Source organism: Ursus americanus, chromosome 3, assembly GCF_024610735.1.
Source record: "Ursus americanus isolate L20-20 chromosome 3, mUrsAme1.1.p, whole genome shotgun sequence".
NCBI lineage: Eukaryota > Metazoa > Chordata > Mammalia > Carnivora > Ursidae > Ursus > Ursus americanus.
The window spans coordinates 14,170,558-14,192,168 of record NC_142129.1 but is presented as its reverse complement, the minus strand read 5'-3'; the positions used below and the strand labels follow the sequence as shown (position 1 = coordinate 14,192,168).

The 21,611-nt window shown below is 47.8% G+C and overlaps 1 protein-coding gene across 2 annotated transcripts in view; it reads left to right on the top strand.

The window, feature by feature from the left end:
• Positions 1 to 21,611, top strand: part of TBXAS1 (thromboxane A synthase 1) — a 160,602-nt gene that overhangs the window by 115,465 nt on the left and 23,526 nt on the right. The gene's annotated exons all lie outside the window — the stretch shown is intronic.

The window sequence follows — 21,611 nt, the reverse complement described above, 5'->3', positions numbered from 1 at the left end:
CCACAGGACACATGATTCTGTGTTGGCAGAAGGGAAACTTAATGCTATTGATAAGTTCCTTGCGAAAACCACATTCTAAGTCTAGAAGATGAAATTGGGCTATTCTCCACCTCTCTGGGTTAGCAAGTAAAAGGAAGTGTTCAGAACAACAGAAGAAAAAGAAAAAAGAAAGGAAAGAAGGTGTCTTGTGCATATACCTTCACTGTCTGGGGTGGTCCATGAAGCCAGGCCTGGCTGAGGAGGCTGCAGACTGGGCTGCTATGAGGGAGGGTCACGGGGCAGGGACTGGAAGGCGGTGTGCTTTCCCAGTTCTCTGGCAGTGGAGTCAGCGCTCTCCCTGGGGAGGGGGAGGGTCAGGGGCGGGTGTGAGGCAGGGAAGGGAATGGAGTCCTAACTTGCAGGAGCCGACTGAAGAATGGGCCAAGCCAAAGCAGGAATAAGGAGGAGGGCCGGCGGTAAATGGAGTGAGGTGAGATGGGGCTGGTCAGCGCCAAGTCCAGACTCTGGGTATTCCTTCTAGAGGAGCCTCCTCTCTGGGGAATTTGAAGCAAACTTTCAAGGGTGCTGAGCAAGGCAACTTTATGACCTCATGCTTTTCCAGATACTTTTGTGTGCATTGCTTTGACTTGTAAGTTGTTAAAATCATTTTTAAAATTTGTGCTTTCAAAGGGAAGACTACCCTAAAAGACTTCTATGACATTCTGATATAATTATTACATTCACAATTTCGGGTAGGTGGTCTGTTCTTAGACTCCTTAGAAACTTTTAGATATTGAGCTGAAAACTGCTTTCCAGAAAATTCCACTTCTATATCCCACTGGGGAAGTAGATGCAAGGTCAGCCTTTCTTCACCAAGGCATTTTTAAAATATTTTGATATTTCAAATATTTGAAAACTTCATTAGCCATGTTCTTAATTGCCTCAACTTTAGGCTCATCACGAGCTTACAGTCCACTTCAAGTTCCACACTGTTATGACATCTGCCAAGCCAGGTCTCCCCCATCCACTGTGTATACAATTGATTTTTTTTTTTTTTGAGCCTAGATGCAAGAGTTTGTATTTATCCTTATTATTGCTCAAGTCAGTCAAAATAATTTTGAATCTTGATTCTGCCATCTGTCATATTAGCAATTCTTCCAGCTTTGTGTCATCTGAGACTTGCTAAGCACGCCTCCTATTCCATCCAAGTCATTGATTCAAATGTTGAACAGGACAGGGCTCCCTCCAGGTTGACATTGATCCATGAATCAATATTCTTTGGGCATGGAATCTTCACAAGCCATGCATCTAGATAACCCTACTACCTATTTCCACCACCCACCTTAGCCTGTTTCATGGGTACTTGTGGTGTCTGTCTGTCTGTCTGTCTGTCTGTTTGAAGAAGGACCCAAGATGACGGGGGTACATTATTGCAAGAGAAACAAGGGGAGCCGAAGGGCATATCTACCAGGATACATCTAATGGCACATAACAAAACCCAACCTGAACTGATTTAAGCAAAAAAATGGCGGGAGTGGTGAGGGTTGTACTTATCGGTACAGATCACTGAGCAGCCTAGGAATAGATGTGGCTTCAGGCAAATCTTTACCCAGGCCTCAAATATGTGCTCTGGTCCCAGTGTCTACCCGGTTCTTGGTTGTGCACCCTTAGTACCGGCCTCATTCTCGTGTGCTTTCCTCTCAAAGTCCAGGCAGCCTGCTGAGAATGTCTAGGACTACAGCAGGCCTCCTTGCTCCTTACCAAGATAGAAAAGAATTGGTGGCCCCAAATTCTCAGCAAGAGTCATCAGGTTCACTGGTCGAGATGCTTAGATCACTGCCATTTCTGGAACCAACTATTGTGGCCATGGGAATGGGGGCTTAGAAGGGCTTAAGCCAGTCAATCCTCCCCGTGGAGTCGATCATACCCATGTCATAGACTGAGAACTCAGGAGAACGTATGACAGAGGGAGCTCTGGCTGCCGCCTCAGGAAGGCAGAAAAGACAGTAGAGGGAATTCGCCCCTTGGTCTCAAACAAACCAGAACACAGGTCAAACTAAAGACTTTTAAGCATCTAGAGAGTGGTCAGCAGTGTGGGAGACATGGCTGTGGGTTGGACAGGGGCAAGAGCTCTAGGAAGTAGAAGTCGCGATCCTCACCTTCAGGAAATTTAATCGCCAATTAAAAAAAAAAGTCTATGAAAACGATACCTCCCTCCCAAATGAAACCCTCCAGGGCAATAGAAGGCAGCAAATAATCAAGTCTAGAATGTGTGGTGTCATTTAGAGAGCTGTGGTCCTCTAGGAGTCCGTCCCACCAGCTACATCATAATTATATCTGGTTATGTTCCTCTACCATGAGGACACAAGGAGTGTTTCCATTGGCTTCCATTCAGAGGCCCTCACACAATGGCTACCTCTGACATAGCCTTAACTGACCATGACCTCAGGGAGGGTGATACTGTATCACCAAACCCCAGCCTCCTTCCAATCCCCCAGCCCCAGGAGAAACACTGCCCCTGGGGCTGTGCAGAATGTCGCCAGGCACGGAGACCCCACGGGAAAATAAACAGATTCTGGTAGGTACAGTTTTTTAAACTGTCATGTATATCTGGGAAGATGGTTTAAAATGCAGATGCCAGGGCCCTTTCCTCGTGGATTCTTATTCTGTAAGTCTGGGCCAGGGCCTAGGAACCTGCATTTTAAATGAACATGCCAGGTGACTTTGATACGGGTGGTCCCTGGTTCCACTTTGAGAAGTCAGCCCTAGACTCTCAGGGTCCAGACCCCTCTTCTGAGAAGAAACGGAGTCCAAAACCAGCCAAGAAAGCCGCCCCCCCCCACCCCCGTGCACCAAGCCAGGTCATTTTCTTTCTCTGGGTGATAGTTGGGACTGTCTCTGAGAAATGGGAATACAGAGGGGTTGTCTTTTTTAAAAAATTGATTTGGCGTCACAATCGTTTTAATAGTTAGGTGTTGCACATGGTACCCACTCAATGAATATTTGTAGATCCTTTCTTTCTTTTTCTTTCTTTCTTTTCTTTTCTTTTCTTTTCTTTTCTTTCTTTCTTTACTATAATCAGAGTTCTGTTAATATGGGCCATCTGTCAGGACATGGAAATGCAGATTAGATGTTCACACATTCGATATTTTCCTGAAAATTTGCATGTAGAGTATGACTTGTTATAATTTTCCTGTTGCTTTTCATGCAACAAATATTTCTTGAGTGCCAGTTAATGTCATACTCAGGTCCCAGACCCTACACCCTAGCTCTGACTTAGCTCTTCCACGATGCCCCTGGAGAGCCCCCACACACCTCATCCAATGATTTCCCTCATATTTGTCAATGAGATCGCTGGATTTCAGCTCCAGACTTTCTTTCCTCTGAGCCATACCCTTTTATAGCAATGCCCTATGAGAATCCAATGAAAGCTGTGTCCTTCTCCCCAAGAACAAGAGTGTGTATGTGCACTGTATCAGTCAGGATTCTTTCTGTTGACAGTGATAGAAAACTCTGATTAGCTAGGGAGTCTATTGACCCACATAACAGAAAACTCCAGAGAGGAGATCTGCCTTCAGGTATGGCTTGATGCAGGGGCTCCAACTCTATCATTGGAACCCAGGTTGTTCTCTCTCCCCACCTTTCAGCTCCATTCTCTCTGGGCATACTCCGTTCTCAGACAGGATCTGCCCTAGCGGTCTCAAGACAGATGTGGAACCAGTATGCTGAACAGTCTGAACTAAGTGAGGTACAAACAAGGAAACTTTTTGTTTTCTTCAATTATTTCTTTTAAATGTGCTCTGATGAATCTCCTTTTCCCTTTCCTTGATGATACCTCCAGCAGATCCCAAAGATTTCTGGTCACTTTGAGGCATTAAAAAGTCCAGACTAGTCTGGTCCAGTTTAAAACTTCAGTCTCAGATCCAGTTTAATACCCTTCCATCTCCTTAGCTCAGGCTGACCCATGGCCTGAGGAAGCTGCCCTGGGGAGGGCCAGTGGTCTGTTTTTTCACCCTCCTTCCTATTCTTGCCCTGCCCCACCTGGGCCCCCTTCTCTTCCCAGGGTTGGAGCCTTCCAACAGATCCCCCATTCCTACCTAACAGAGGCTTCTCTCAGCACCTCCCCTGCGGTGGCCTCTGGCATGGAGCCCTGCTGGAGTGGCTCAGAGAGCTCCTGGGACCTCCCCACTATGCAGCTCCCAGACGGGGTGGGGCCACCAGCTCCTGCCTCATGCCTCTGGGTGCTGGGATCTCCTGGCAGCCAGCAGCCCTCTTCAGCAGGCTGCTGGCAAGATGGCCCACTCTGAGCTCCCATGCCTTCCACAGCATCCACATGGCCCACAGGAGACACACACTTTGGCCACATCAACAGTGGCTGCTCCCTCTGCCTTGACATCTCTCTCCAGTTACTTTTCCTCTGCTCGTATAGGTTGGGTGTGGGGGGACCACAAATGAGCACTTCTGCAGCATCAGCAGGTGAATGAACTGGAGAATGGAATGCCAGTCTCAGCCAGCTGCCCCCAGGCTTTATAGGTGTCCTATCCCAGACCCCATCCCTTGGCTCTGGCCCAGGGAACACTCCTCTCTAAGCTGATGACTCCCAGCTCTGACAAGTGTTCCTTAAAGCCCTCTAATCTTTCCACAGGCTGATGGGGGCGGTGGCGGGGGTGGGGGGGAGTGTTAGTGCAGAGCTGGGTCAGGTCCAGCTGGAAGCAGCGAGAGTCTCCTTCTTCGAAGTCTCAGCGGAAGTCTCCCGGCATCTCACTGAGAGCCACTGGGCCGTGTCCACCCCTCAACAAATCACTGGGCCAGAGGGGAGTAGGACGCTCTGATTGGCACAGACCTGGGTCCCCTGTCCCATCCCTGGAGTTGATGCCTGAGTACTGTCTCCTCCAACCACTCAGATCTCAGATGGGGGAGCAGTGGGTCTCCAAACCCCTTTTCTTGGACGCAGGGAGAATGGCTGTGGGTGCAGAAAACAGTGTGTCCACCCAAGTACACAGAATCTGTGGTCTCCAGATTAGAAGCTCCCACTTTCAAATCTCTTGTTATACAATCACACACTCCTTTCCGCTGAGTTTTTAAAACCCAGCTTCCGGGAGTCACGGGTGTAAGTCCAAGAGCACCTGGCGCTGCTTTCTCTTTCGGACTTCTGAATCATGCATCCAGCCTGCTCTTCTGTCCTACTTGTAAACGGTGTGGCCCTTTCATACCGAGTGTCCTGTGGTTTCCACAGAGCCAGTCAATGCTTCCTTACCAGTGAGAATGAAGTCCTGGCTGGCGGTTGGCCTTCCTGCATTCTTTACCAGTCGTGACGTGAAATCAGCAGTGGCGAACGTCAATAATGCAGGCGCTCTGCTTTTAGCCGAACTAAACTTCTGGCAGGCCTAAGGATACTGGAAGGTCTTCCCTCAGTAGTGAGGATGGTCTTGGTCCACGTTTTACCGCCCACACGCTGTGTCCTGTAATACTCCATTTCCCCCACCTGTTCTGACCCAAGTGACCTTGATGTCCTTCTCCTTTCCGGGTTCGGATTTCTGTTTCCACTTAGGATACGGTCGTAACCCACTTTATAACTCATGCCTCTAGGTTGCCTTGTTCCAGGGACACATGTGTTTTCTTCTAAATCATCTGGCTCTGGAATTTGGCCTGGCTTCCCTGCCTCTCATTCCACCACCAAAATCCAGCTTAAAACTTGCTCTCCCAAGTCACCCCATCTCTTGGAGAACTCTCTCTTTGCCCCCATGATTCTTTTGTCGCATTGAAGGGGAGGTACCCTCACTAAATTCAGGCCCTGAGGTGCAGGGAGAGGTTTGTACAACTCATAAAATTGAGAAAGCACACCAATTATTTAATAAGGCCTTTGTAACGTAGACCCTTCATTGTGTTCTCCAATATCTAATTTTGAAAAGGACGGGAGGGAAGAAAAACAGCTTCTTTCCATATAAATTGTTTTTGCTATAGCTTTAGCACTTTATGTGGAAATTATTGACTTTTGATCTGGCCAAACCATTCTCTTTTTCTTCTCTTTGGTGCCGGACTGTGCCAGCCGAAATTTATGACCCATTTTCCTTCTGTTTAATTGTTGTTATAAATCTGCTGTGCAGAACCCAGTTGTAAATTTATCACAAATTGGGCTGGATTGATATACAGCCTCTCTTTAGGATAATTTGAACACAGTTATGCCTTAGAAGGAAGGCCAAATTCTTAAAACTTCTCTTGAAGAGCTGCTTTGTAACCATTATAAATATCTAATTAAAATACAACTTACTCTTTCTTTTTCTCTGAAGGATAAAAGCATTCCATGCTGGGTCTTTCAGCTGATTAGCTCATGCTGCTAATGTGAGCAAGGTTGAGGATTTGTTCCTTGAAACAGCCAGAGGATCTCAAAGGAAAAAAGCATATTTTGTGGCCACACACAAAAAAGCCATTTTGCCCCCAACCAGCTGTTTCATAAATATACATCCTTTGTCACAGAAGGAGGGTTGGTTGAAAAAAATGTGAGTAGCTTAACACAAATTCATCCTCACTATGGGGGGGAAAAAGTCTCCCAGTTTGGATCCTACCCAGGGTGAATATTCAAGGTCATCTTCACACAGGGAGTAGGGCATGAGTTGACTTTAAGATTCGAAGGAAAAGCTAGAAATGAGTTTTTCCCCATCAGGCAGGTTTCTCTCCTTTGCCCAGGTCTACTTGAGCCCTGCTGTCCAACATTTTAGGAGGAATAAGCTCAGGTGTCCTCGTCAACCCCGTCACCCGGCCACGTGGAGCTTAGCTGTGCACCTGAGCCCTTCCCTATAGATCCTGGAACAGTACAACAGAGCAGAAAGCTGAGAGGTTCAAGGAAAGGGGCAGGAACTCTGGACAGCCTACAGCCCTAAAAGTTGAACCAAAATCCAAAGACCAGAGCAGGGACACCAGCACGGGGAGATGAGTGGCAAGAGACCACTAAAGTTTCGTGGCAGGGCCTGAGATCCCACGTTTCCAACAATCTCCCAGGTGATGCCGACGCTGCAATCCACGGCCCACACCGTGAGCGGCCAGGTTCCAAAGCCTAAACCCTCCGTCTCTCCCAGTTGTGCGGGAGGTGGCAAGTCCTTATTCCTCAGGATAAAGCGCTGATATGCCCCAAGAATTTACTTTTTGTTAAGAAATGAAAGCAGTTTCAAAAGCATTCCAAAAAAGAATGATCCACTCTCATTTTGCTGAGAAAGTGATGTGGGAATCATCCAGTCCTGGGTATGTCTTGAGAAGTGTACTGCCTATAATCTAAAATTCCCTTGCTTCCTTCCAGTTTTCTCCAGGGTGGGAAGCTAGGGGGAGCATCTGAGTTGATCTGAAGTCATTTTCCAGACAGACGAAGTTAGCGACCAGAGCCTTCCCTCAGGATGCGCATGTAGACTGGAGACCTGTCACATCCAACAGTTCCCACCAGGCTGGATCTTTTAGCCAGGGAGCTCCCCTAAATTAGTGTAGATGGTAGCTTTAAGAGTCCCCAGTTGAGAGTCCATGTGGCGTCCCTATAGCTAATGTTAGAGCAGAGAAGTCTTGGCAGCCTACAAGAGGGGCCTCTCTGGGCGTGTACCTGGAACTCCATCCCGGGACCAACCTATGTGGCCTCTGCTAGGAGAGTACCAGCTTCGGAAAGGAAAACAGCTCAAGACAACTCAAGAGTCCCCAAGGCAGGGGGACCCATCGCCCTGGATCAGGTGGCAGGCCCAGTTTTAACCTCCCATGTGATGGTTAGGTACACACAATGATCTTCGTGATCTAGGTCACCTGCCCGTGTTTGCCCTGGGGACACCTGCAGGAAGGCAAGGACCATGTGTGCTGTGCATGAGTGCTGCCCAGTGCCAAGACCTTCCTGTACCACCACGCGGGGCTCCACACTCTTCCCCATTGCCGGGAGGGGCCCACAGCCCATGCCCACGCGCCCACCGAGCAACCTCACCCGCCTGGACTTTAAGCCACTCCCCTGGGCCTCAGCAGTGACCACCGAACCCCTGGCCTCACGCCATTCAGAATTCCAAGAAGCTCCATGGCCCCTTCCTGTCTTTCCTCCCTTTTTCGTCCTGCTCCTCTTCCATCTCCGCTCCCCTCTCTCCAAAGTTCACAGTACTATTTAGTCTCCTTGGCCTTGTTCTTGTTCTGGCTCTAGTCCCTGGATCAGGGAGACACAGAAGCTTCCCTGCCCCACCTCCTGACCCCGCAGCTCACATGGGAGCCCCTGGCCACCCCCGAAGCCTGTCATTCTGCACAGTGATAGCCCAGATGAGGGCAGTGGGGACGATCAAGTGAGAGGCAGGTTGAAGAGCAGAAAGGACTTGCAAATGTTTTTCCTACTTCCTGGCCTAGCACTTCAGGACTTTGAATTTTTAGTACTGAATACTCTGAACCCCACCCCCTCAACCCCTTCCCCCCACCCCCAGTCCCCGCAGAGCAATTCTGTCTGGGCAGAGGGAGAGGCCACCTGCAAGGAGAGGCTCCTTGGGAAACAGGCCACACCAATCAGCATATATCTGGTGCCTTTCATGTGGCAACTCCGAGTACTTTATATTCAATACCTGGGCCTCTAGAGGGGCCAAGCTTTGCTAAGCAAAGAAGCGAGTGGGGTCGGTGCACATTAATCCAGAAAAGCAAGAACTAAAAATAAACTTGGGAAAGCGGACTGCACAGGTGAAGCTCGGCGTTCGCGGGGTCCTCTGGGCATGGAGCTAGATTCTCAACTGAGTGGCTCATTTATTTAGCTAGTGCTCACATTATGGGCTCTTAAAACATCAAAGGGATGGGTTGTATTCCCAACAATTAGCTTTTGGAATAAAAGAAAAAACACACACACTTTTTTTTTTTTTAACTTCACTGGACTCTATGGACCAAAGCCACCGTCACCCTGGTGGAGCAAGACCCTCAGGATGGTATCCTCTGGGGCAAACTTAAATGACTCCTGCTCCTTTTTCCATCTGCCCATCACTAGACTTAAAATCTCACCATTTGGAGGTCCTTCCTTTGTTCCAACACAGTATCCATTATCAAAATGCCCCTTACTCTTGGGAAGAGGCAGTACAATCAAGTCCCCACGAGAATAGGAGCCCCACGAGAGCAAGGACTTGTCTACTTGGCACACTGGCACATCCCAGAGCCTCCAACAGTGCCTGGCACGTAGTAGGCTCCTGACGGATAGACGTAGAATGAATGACCCAGCACATGCTACAGCGTTTGCCCGTTCTTTTCTAAGTGCAGATGAATTGAAAGCAAATCTGAGTGGGGGAAGTGTAGGGAGGAACACGGGAGATAACATGGTTATTTCACCGTGGAAATAGATGGGAATCAAAGAGACAAGGCCACCGCCAACGGCAGAACACAGCCGTCTATGGTCTTGTAATTGTGCTCCCAGAGGGCCCCGTGGGGCCCGGAACAGAGGGAGCCTGGGCTGTTAGCCTTCAAGGGGATCTTATGAGCCATCTAGGGCAGCCTCCCACCCAGGACAGATAGCTGAGACAGGTTTGTGCCACTCTGCTTGAATGCTCCCAAGCACAAGGAACTTACTACCTTATCCTTCTATCGAGTTGAAACCTGCCTTGCTTCATTGCCCACCCACTTGCCTACTTGTTCTCTCTCTGTTCATGGCCTTTGTCTACTAGGGTCAGCAAATCAGTAGCTCCTGGCTGGGGGGCTACTCCCACACTCACTGGTAACCAGTGACTGCGCATCTCACAGATGGAGAGAAGATGGGAAACTGGGGAGTCAGTAGAGAATAGGGACCTTTCTAACCTGTGTGCTTGTGGCCCACACATTCAATTTACTCTGTTCCTGGTAAAGTCTGTGTTGCCGCATTATGTTTTATTTTGGGTGTTTTGCGTGTGCTGCATTTGTTTTTTGGTTTTGGGTTTTTTTTTAGCATTTTTGTTTTACAGTTGAATATGGGATGTGTGAAGATAGCAACCACACAAGCCTGTTAGCCCAAGCATATGAATATTCCAGATCAGAAGGGATGCTTGACTCCCCTATGAATTGCAATGGGTAAGGTTTATAAAGTTAAGCACTTAGAATTCTGCCTTTAAAATTTAAATATTTAGATTGGGTCTCTAGGACACAAAAGGCAATGTCTGTTTCTCACTTGCTTGATTTGATTTTTTTTTCTTTTTCATGGCACAAGTTGTTTTTCAAAGCCTCGTTCCTTGAACGTTCCCTATAGGAGGAATGTAATTAAACTCCACTGGCCTCTCCCTGCTGGGACCGAACTGGGGCCAGAGCTGTGGGAAGCATAAAACAGATACCCTGCGAAAAGAATCCTTATTATAAAGATGAGAAGAGAATCAACTTCCCTCTGGTTATGAACAAGCAGCTTTAGAAAGCCACCCAGGCTCTTTTTGCAATGGGCTTAGTCTCCAAGACATTTTAATTAGTAATTTAAGACTGGAAGGCAGAGGATAAACTCCTCACCTCCTTAGCTATAGGCAAGAACTTCAACTCGTTGAGAAACTTGGTTCAAGAGGCTGAGGAAGACGGAGCTCCGGGGGGGGGGGGGGGAGGATGTTTCAGGGAAAAGCACAAACTTTTTCATGAAAATGGCGTAACTAGGTATCCTGACCTCGTCAGTCACTATTTTGGGCGTCCCACTTCTTGAAGGCTGTTCTCACCCCTCACTGGCGACAGGTGCTGCCTTTTGCTGGTTCACCTCCCTAGTAGTGGAGACCAGAAGCTCTCAAGTGGGGGGGGGTACCCATCACATTCAGACTTTTCTCTGACCAAGGAGCACTGCCACCTGAAAGAGGGGACCCTGAGACCTGGGTGCCAGCGGCGCACACAGAGGCACTGAGCTGCCACTCCCTGGCAGTGTGACATGGAGGACTGGCATAATCTCTGTTCCTCAGTCTTCCTGTCTGTAAAGTGGGGATAATAACAGTACATAGCTTATAAGGTTGTCCCGAGGATTAAGTGAATGAACCCAGGTACGATTCTGGGCACAGGGCCTTTGTAGAGACACATTCTACTATCATCCCCCTTTCTGTGCCTCAGTTTCCTTATCTGTGAAAGGAAGGGACTAAACCAGACTTCTTTGCTGGCAGTGATGATAATGATAATGACTGAATGTTTATATGCCTACAAAACTTGACTCTCACAACTTTATGAAGTAGAACTAGCACCATCCCCATTTAATCGATGGGGAAAGAAGGGCTGGATCCGTCAAGGACCTCCAGAGGCACGGAACCAATGGGGAAAGAGGAGACACAGAGGGAGACAGAGAGAGACACAGGGAGAGGTCTTAAGGAAGGGACTCATTTGATTGTGGGGTTGGCAAGTCCAAAATCCACAGGGCAGGCTGGAAACTCAGTCAGGATTCGATGCTGCAGTCTTGAGGTAGAATTTATTCTTCTCCACGAAACCTCACTTTTTGCTCTCAAGGCCTTTAACTGATCGGGTGAGGCTCACCCACGTTATCAAAGGTAACCTTTACTTCAAGTCAACGGTGTCAGCCGCATCCACAGAAAGTCTTCCCAGGCACATTGAGATCAGTGTTTGAATATGGGCACTGTGGCCTGACCAAGTTGACGTGAGACTCCCCAACACAGAAGCATCGAGAAGATGACTTGTCAGGGGCTACACACGAGGAAGGGGCCTCTCTTGGATTGGAACTCGCATCTCCCAACGACCAGTCTCCGTTCTCAGCATTGTCGCTCAGGTTCAGTGACTCTGAAGCGGTTGCTCAATCCTGGGGTGTCCTGCCTGAGGGCGTGGGTCAGTCATGGCTCCAGCACTTCTAGAAAGGGGGACTTCTGGGCCCCCTCTTGGGGTGGAGGCTTGTAGCTGGGTCTGTACCACACTTTCATGGCACTGAGAAGATGTCAACTGTCCGAGCAGATGGGGGCACACGCCTTCACCTGTCACCTCCGTCTGCACTATCTTTGGCCTGTCATGGATTCTCTGCTCTAAGGATAAGTTTTCCTGGAAGGTCTTGAGTGTCCGGTGGCTTTCCCCCCTCATTCTGAGACTTTTTCAAGGCCCAGTCTCTGAGACTATAAATGCTCTTTCTCCGTGGCCCACACAGCGCCAGATGAAGAGTATACGGGTAGCTTCTTTGCTGACCCGCCTCCCTGGAGGCCTACCCCCCACAGCAGGAATATTCCTGAAACAAACATCATATCCCAGGGCTGCTTACTCCCTCCACAGACACCGTTCTTGGTGCTTTTCTCATTTTTTGTGTGATGTTGATCCTGTCTCCTTTACTGTAGAAAGTTCTCCAGCCAGCCCAGGCTCTCTGTTTGGGCTCCATGGCCCTGGAATTTTCCATTAGTTGCATTTCCTTGTGGTTCATTTCCATTGTGTTCTTTGGCGAAGAGCATGAAATGTCATCTGAGACATTTTCCTGGCAGCCTAATTACCAACCTGGCCCTCTTCTGCTCGTGACTGTGCCACCGTAGCAGGCGTGCTCCATCCTCCCTCTCCACTGGACACCAGACTTGATGCTGTCCTGGCTGGAGCCAGCCTTAACTGCTGCTGAGGGCCATTTTCCTCATCCTGAGACTTAAGGTGCTGCCTGCCCTCTGTCTCAGAAGGATGCTCTTCCTGCCTGACTCCTCCCTGAACTGCAACTGCTCTGAGGCCTACAGAGTGCTCCCCCAAATTCCCTGAGTCTCTGAATGAAGTACACTGAGGCCTGAGTTATAGCAGATCCCAGGCCATCCGTAGGCAGAATATGACTTCAGGCAACCAGAGACCTCTTAGCAGTTCCTTCTCCTGTCCACATGGCCACTGGAACTGAGGGCCACATGCAAATCAAGGCCTAAGAGCAGCCAGGGGTATTCCCTGTCCTTGAGAACTTACTAGAAACCACAGATGTTGGGGATCCACTCCCCACGATTCTGATGTAGTTGGCCTGCAGCAAGGCTGGGCATCATGCTTCTTTAAAAGTCCCCAGATGGGGGGCCTCCGGGTGGCTCAGTCAGTTAAGCGTCTGCCTTCGGCTCAGGTCATGATCTCCATCCAGGTCCTGGGATCGAGCCCCGCGTCAGTCTTCCTCCTCAGCAGGGAGTCTGCTTCTTTCTCTCTCTCTCTGACCCTTTCCACTGCTCGTTCTCTCTCTCTCAAATAAATAAAATATTTTTTTAAAAAGCCCCCAGATGATTCTAAGATGTAGCCAGGTCGAGGAGCTGGTACCATATTCCCATGCGGCACATCCGCAAACTTAGCTTTAACAGTGACCTTGGGCTGCATAATTAAGGAAGGGACTAACTTTATAAATGCTCTACGTAAGTACTGGAATTGCCTTTTTACTTTTTTAGAAGTCACTCATTTGGTCACCAGGAAGCAGTGGGTTTTCTGGGCTTGTGGTGCGGTTTAGATCCAGTCCATCCAGAGAGCCAAGAAACAAAGGCACGGCCTGGCAAGAGCCATGAGGAGATTTCTCTGGAACACTCAGCAGACCAGCTTCCTTGAAGGCACCTCTTAGAATGATGACCCTTAGAACCTGGAGCGTCTCAAGCCTAGAGATCATCTGGTCTGTGCCCCACCTCCAGGGGCAGAGGGGCTCTTTCTCCATCTTCTGGACCGAGGGACGTTCCTAGGCCACACGCTATCTCAGAATAGAGGGAATGTGTTTCTCGCTGCCCAGAGCGTGTCTCCCTCCTTCTCTACCTCATCCTCTCACCTTTCTCTGAAAAGCCCATTTAATGATTCCCTAGCCTGACTGCAAATCAGTGATTTGTAGGCCTGAAAGCTACTAATGACGCGGTCACCACCATCATCATCGCCACAGTAAACATTTATGGAGCGCCGTAATTATTCATAATAATTTTATGTGTTAAATACATCTGACCTAACTCTGTAAAGAAATGGGCCCTACGAACCAAGATTATTATGTAAATTAGAAATCACCTAGAAACATCCAAAGGAAGTGTTTCAAGCTCCATGACACGCTTCCCCTTGGTCACTGTGAGTCATTCACACAATTTCAGGGGGTACTGTCTATCTTCCTTAACTCGGTCTCTAACCTGCGGCCAGTCAGTAACTCTCTGCTCTTGATGGGAGCTACCTTAAAGGTCGGCTTCAGAAACACCCCGTTTCCAATTTGTTTTTACCAAGGAGTGATCCTTTGGGATCAAGTATTCAATATCAAATAATATTGATAATAATCATGATGGATAATAATAAGAATCACTATTCATTGAACACATGTTCTGTGCCTGGTCCTGGGCCAAGTAATTCTAACAACCAATTCAATATGTCTAAATATAGAAAATATTTCCTTAAAGATTAGGAAATTGAAACTTGGAGATTAAGTGAATGGCTCAAGGTGGAAACAGAGCCTAGATGTGAACTCAGATCCACTAGCTCCCAGTTCCTTGGTGCTGTCTTGGGATCAACCAGTGTCTGTAATAGATTGTTCTGTGAGAGCAGATGGTTGTCCAAAGTGGGTTAGCACATATTTGGACACATTTATGACCATTATGTTAGCCCTGTGATAGCCAGGTCTCTCTCAGAATGTCAGGAAGTTCCCAAAGTCTTTCTCCTCCTCTCTTGGGTGGTCCTCTCCTTGTCTTCTGCCACCAAGTACCTAAGGTCATTATCAGAATAAATGGCATTTTCTACTTAGATCTTTGGCTTTGAGGAACTAAGAAATCCTAATAAATCAAGATGTGTCAGACTTCTCCATAAAAAATTAATTTACTTCAACAACCAATAAACAGATCAAACAACATAAAAATCTATAGCAAAAGAAAGAGAAAAAAAAACCCCCTAAGCCAAGAAGTATATGGTTTCTTTTTACTTAACATCTGATAAATTTACATTTTCCTCATTTGCCCTTGGGTGTCTTAAACTAAAATTCTATTGATATTTCCATGTAAAACAATTTTTTTCTACAGAAAATCCACCATATCAGAATCCCTCTATTCACTCTGTTTCTTGGGTTTCAGACAGACAGTTTCTCCCCTCGGGAATAATTCATATGTCAAACCTGTCATTTATCATCGTATCTGGTAGCATTTTTCTCCCTGTCCCTCAAAATTTAGCTTAAAGCCCACTTAACAAGGTCTGTGGGTATCCTGACAAACACCCTTCTCAGGCTCCATGAGATTTCTGCTGATAGAGGCCATAATCCAGCAAAACAAATCCTGTCCCATTGCTGGCATCTAAACAGTGTCCCATTCCATGTCCATACCTGCTCTTCTTTTCTACGATGGAAAGAAAGGATGAAAACACCACCCATGCCTCCAAATCTGATTTCCTCTATCAAACTTGACAGCCTTTGGAGCTGCAGTGCACGTTTCTTCTGATTAGTGCATTCACTTCCGTGTGAGTTAGGTGAGCGGTCCATCGGCTTAATCCCTCCCTGCTGGTGCTCCATCTTGGACAGTAATTTCCAGAAAGGAGCACCTCCTCCTAGTTGTCCATGTCGGGCCATTAGAGACCTCTGCCTTCTCAGCTGGGAAAGCCAGTGACCAAGAAAGCAACCGTTTCCCCCACCCTAGGGATTTGTCTTTCTCAGCCGTTTTCAGACAATCGGGAGTTGGCCACCTTAGAAGGAATTCCATATCCTATCCCCCCTCCCCCTGCTCTCCTCCTCCTCCCCCTTCTCCCTCTCTTCCTCCTTTCCCTTGGGCTTCTTTTAGGCAGGATGACACGCTTCTGCTTGCTGACCCCTAGACAGGCTCAGCTGTTGGCACCACGAGTGCGGTGATCTGCCGTCACATCCAAGCACATAGTAGGTGCTCAGTGCTTCATGAATGAATGAATGAAAGCTAAAGTTGAAAGACACTTAGAGACCATGCCATCTAATCCCTTTGTTTCACAGATAAGGAAACTGAGGCAGAGGGCTTTAGGAGACTGCCCAAGATCACCCAAGGGCTTTGCCTGTCATCCTCTCTCTTAGACCAGGCGTAGCCAGGGTGCCCTTGGCCCTCTGCTCCATCTTTGGAGCAGCCAGAGTCCAAGTTTGTGGTGGGAAAGCAAGCACAGTACAGCCCCCCACACGACAGTGTCTGTAGTCTCTCTTCTAGAGGAACAAAGAGTCCCCTGTTAACCGTGCAGACCTCACCTGCCTTCCTCCCGGTAATTCCTGCTGCAAACAGCCTGTCTTCCAAGCCCGGCCTGGCATTCCTCAAAGATTCCTCAAGGCCATCTGCTCCCTGTCCTCCTCTAAGCTTCGGCTCTGGGGAGGTAATGTGCCCTTAGCGAGACTTGACGCCTCCCACCCTTCCAGAACAGACACCAACCGGCATTTCTTCCATAGACAATACGCCACAATTATAAAAAAAAAAAAATTTATAAAAGCTAAAAAAGAAAAAAGAATGCTGGTGGCATACCAGAAGTCTCCAAGAGGGTGATGGTCATCAGTGAAAAAATTAAGCAAATCAGCCCAGAGATAAGGCATATCTCTTGTTCTCTAAATGTTGAATTTGGTCAACTGGTGGACATTTCTATAGCAATGCTATAGAAAGGCAACAGCAGAAATTGCTTTCTTCCCTTGGTGTATAATCACCCGGAAGTGTGAAAGCACAGAGATTAAAAACCAAATCATCTCCCTTCTTGCTTGTTCAGTGAGGCTAACCTTGATAGTGCACAGTGTTTACTGATGGGAAATGGCCAACTTCTAGATGAAAGGAGGGGGGTTCTTTCCTGCTGTTTCGCCGCTGACCTGCATTTCTTCTGAAAGGCATGAAAACGGAGGGAAAGCAGCCCCTGGCCGCTCCCTGGGATTGTTCTCGAGGATCTAGACAGACCATAAGTAATTCAGGGAGTCACTCACAAAGACCCCGGCCCTGCACGTCTGTGGCTGTGGCATTCAGGCCACAGGTAATCAGCGCCACCAAAATGCAACACAAAACTCTTATCAGAAGATGCCATTTTTTTCTTAATGTCATATACACAATTTTTATTGGAGCGTGATGACAGATAGTGAATAACTTAACATAAATTTGCATAATACAATACAGCTGTTAATTTATGATCATATTAAAGCACAAAGTTTTGTAGTTTGGGCACTTAAAGTCGTAATCTTTGGAAACTTTCTCTCCTGTTTGCTCTTTATTTCTGACTTACTTAAGGTTGCCAGAGAAAATACAGGTGGCTGGTTAAATTTAAATTTCTGATAAACACTGAATCATTTCGTAGTGTAAGTATGTCTCACGCAATATTTGGACATACTTATACTAAAACATGATTCATTGTACAGCTGAAATTCACAGTGAACTGAAGGCTTCTATTTTTATTTCATTAATCTGGCAACTCTATTCTTACTTCATAAACACCTTCTCCCCTCCTGGCTCTGTGCTCACAGTGGGGAGAGGGGGTGTTGTGTAGAGAAGGGTGCCAGCCTTTGGGCCCTTGGGATCTTTATGCAAAGTCAAAGGGATCAGATTATAGAGATACCAGTGCAAGGAGGGAAACTGAGGTAGGCAGCATACCTGAGTTTCCCTGGCAGCACCCGGAGTATTACAGAGCTGGTTTTCAAACTTTTTGACCGCAATGCATCATAAGAGATATATTTTATAAATCAACCCAGTCCAGACCTACCCATGTAACTGAAATGAACGTTTTATGAAACAGTATGTCGTCTTCTAAGTGTGATATACTCTATGTTCTATTCCATTCTATTTCCCTTTTTAAAATGCTGGTCTTAATCCCCTAAATTGAATTCACAGTTCCCTAAGGCATCGTAGCCCACATTTTGAAAAACACTGGGTTAGAGGGTTATAGCTCAGGGAAGTGAACGAAGAGATTTCTTAAAAACCCACTATACAAATGAGGAAATGTGTCGGATCAGTTAAGAGACCTTCCAAGTCCATTTCACTAATTTGTGGCTTAACTAGGAACAAAACTTCAGTCCCCCAACTCTCAAGCTTGTGTTTCTGGTTTCATTCTACCGCACTTCCTAGAGTCCACTTTCCTGATCTGGGAGCCACACTGTTTTTATTTTATTTTACCTAACTATATTACTTTAAGCCATTTCATTATCACTTCATATTTTTCTAAAATCCCCAAGATGTGCTGATCGAAACTGATTATATTATTGCTGATGGCATCCATTTGACATACCAACATTTAAACTAATTCGTCTTGGCACTTCTGCTTTGATCTTTAGCATTTTACTTCCCCTCTGCCCCCAACCTTGTCTCACTATTTCAGTGCCTCGGGAGATCTTTACAGTGCATATGCCTGTGGTCCCCCCAGGACAGGTACTGTCAGAGATGTAAGAAAAACATAAAAACAATAACTGTTATTTGTTCTCCCTAACCTATGAAGTTGACAGAGTATCTCTTGTAAATGTTCCCTTTTGGAGTTGAGAAAACATAGGTTCAGAGAGGCTAAGTGCTTTCTCAGGGTCACACAGCAAATGCAGACTTAAAGAGCTCAAGTCTTCTTGCTCTAACTCCTCTGCTCTGCCATCAGGACATGGAGGTCTGCTGAGCTGAGGGGCCCACAAACAAGTACACTGGCAGGAAAAAGACATCAATCCAAGAGATATCCATGTATACTGTATACTTTTCTCACATACTCAGCTGAGATTTTCAAACCTTCAAAGGTTCAAAACTTTCTGGAATCAGACGATCATTCAGTTTACTATTCTCTAGATCATCTCTACGGCCATCCACTTCACACATACTTTTTTTCTAGTTGTGATGATTAATTCCAAAGTAATGTGTGGTCCCCAGAGCACCTTTCCCATTTATTTTTTTTAAAGATTTTATTTATTTGAGAGAGAGAGAAAGCATGAGTGGGGAGAGGAGTGGGGCAGCAGGCAGAGGGAGAAGCAGACTCTCCGCTGAGCCAAGAGCCCGATGTGGGGCTCAATCCCAGGACCCCAGGATCATGACCTGAGCCCAAGGCAGACGCTTAACCGACTGAGCCACCCAGGCACCCCTCCCATTTCCCCTTTTGTGGCCCTACAAGACTATACCCTGGCCTGTGGAATCCGAATACAGGACTCTTCTTCTGGTATTTTTATTAGCTCAGCAGTCAGTTTATGCAGAGGAGTCGACCTGGCACTCTCCCTCTACCTGGTGGAAAAGCCTTGCCTTTGGTTTCCTCTCAGCCCCAGCAGAACCCCTGAACCAGCCACATGAGCCTAAACCTCAGTTTCCTCAACTGTTAAAAGGGGGTAATAAGCCTATCTGCTCCCTTGCGTTGGGGCCAATTAAATGCAGTGACAAACATAAAGAGCTTAGCATGGGGCCCAGCACCTGTGATCTCCGGAAGCCTATGTTCTTATTCTGCCGTCGGTTCAATTCTTCCTGTTATTCCCATCGTAAAGAGATCATCCCAGAAGCCTTCCGGAGACACATGTCCCTTCACGGGCCTCTGGTTCTCGGCATACATGCCCCTCGGCCTGTGGTCCCTTCCCTGCCACTCCGGGGTCCCCTTTCAGCCTGGAACATCCCATACCCTCCTTCCCTTCCAACAAAACTCACTCTTTTCACACCCCATTTCCCCAGGACGTTATTTTCTGCTAGGGACCAACAAAATAATGGGTGAATTACTAAGACCCAAGGATTTGGAAGGATTTCAGCAATTGCTGGTTGATCCCAAAGGCCCTCTCCTAGGCCCCGGCTCGAGACCCAACATCCAGCAATCACTCCAGGGATGAGAGGCTCACCTCTTCCATGTTTCACAGGCTGGACCAGACCACTAATTCACAAATCCATTTCCCTATAGCTTCCCTCCATTGCTTCAAACTCTGGGCCCCCATAAAATGACCCTTTACCAGTTGGAGACTACACCCCTCTGGCTTCTGCAAATGTTCTCCATGTGGCAGAGGTTCAAGTCCCCCAGCCAACCAAGTCCCCCTCCAGTCTAACTGTGTCCCTCTAGTGGGTGAAAGAGCCAGAGTGGAGGCTGGTCCGGGGTGCGGGCAGACGGGCAGAGGAGAGCTCAGTAGCTGCTTAGGCGATAGTGGTTTCCAGTGACTGGGTGGCCCCATTAATAACCCGTTCTCCGGTAATCATCCCTAAACGTGTCAAAATAGATCTCAATTATTATAACCCTGTAGAATAATAAGTCCTACAAGTTTAAAGTGTACTAGAGAGAAAAGGTACCTCCTTTCATTTGCTCCAAAAAAATTAACTCCTTCAAGCATTCCGAAGCATGGAATGCTTCATACGTCGTACTTTACCCTCTTCAAATCTTTCTTTCCAAACACTTCGCTCTATGGTGGTTTTCTGTGTAGGGGATTAGTCTATCTCTCCCAGTGGACTGGAAGCTCCCCAGAGAGGGACTCCCCGTAGTTCCCCCAATGCCAATGGGCCTCCCGGGGACCCTGAGGGAGGAGCGGACGGACTACTGTCATAGGCTCTGATCCCACCTCATCTCATCCAGCCCCATCTCCTTTCCTGTCATGTGCCAGACAATCAGCGGTCTGAAAGCTGAGGTCCTGGGTTGGGGCAGCACAAAAGAGCCTGTTCCCAGCATGGTGTCATGGCAGGGGCTAGTCTTCAGGTGTGGTGCAAGACGCCACGTGGACATTCTGGGAGCATCGTCAGGTAGAAACCAAGTCAGAGAGTTGGTCAGGCCTACCAGAGGAGTAGTTGGTCTACACAGGCTGGCCAGAGGGGAGGAAGCCTGGGCTGAAGACAGCAGGATGGATGTAGAGGGGTCATACACAGCTACCACTCTGACAGCAGTGCTCACTCACCAAAGACTTACTGCCCGCCAGGTGTGGGCAAGTGCTGGCCATGAACAGGCTTTTTGCCGACTACAACTTTTTGGAGAAGTATTAGAATTATCTCCATTGGCTGACTGTGAAGCTGACCAGGGTCACACAGCTGGTAAGCGTGCTTCAAACCACTGTACGATACTGCCTGCCAAGGTGGAAGTGTGATGTGGAAACAGGGGGCAGACCCTGAAAGATTTCCCCACATCCTCTGTACACAGCTAGACTTTATAGAACCTTCTGGAAGCCTGGGGCTTAAAGGTACAGCCGAGGGCCGACACTGAACCCCTGCATGTAGCATGGCTTCTCGAAGGGATATCACAGGGTCCCCAATGACTCGAGGGTGCAGCTCAGCTGGAGAACCAGTAGGAATCAAAACTCGAGAGGAAGCTGCTCTCCCCTGCCCTTTCCATGGCGGAGCCCGGAAGCCAGGGGAACCCCAGAACTGGAGTCTCGCTTCCACCCCCGAACAGGACTGGAGTTTCAAATTTGCACCCCACACAAGTGGCCAGAACGGGTCAGGGCAGAGGGACCGTGCTCCGGCCAGAGACCGGTGGACAGTCGGACATGCGGGGACAGAGACCACATGCGGCCCTTTCTTTGACTGTGTTGTGCTGTTTCCAGCTCGTCTGGCCAGTATTGTTATAGGAATGTTGAGGACCGAAGCCCCCTTCCTTGGCTACATCCAAAAGCCTCACTCCATGTTTCCTGGCATCACTCCCCATAAACCCGTTTTCAGGGCCTCTGAGCCTAGAACAGTCAGCTATGTAAAGGATTATAATGTGACCCTTCGACTAAGAGCCTCATCAGAGAGAAAGGTAATACATAGGTACGTGAAGAGCTTTCTGAAGTGAATTCCAGACGTTTTTGCTCTAAATCCATGATTGTTGCCCTATGATTCATTAACCTTAAAAACACATACACACATCAGGAAGCTAAGTAATCTGGGGGTCCCAAAGACCAGAGCACGCTGCCAGGCCAGGCT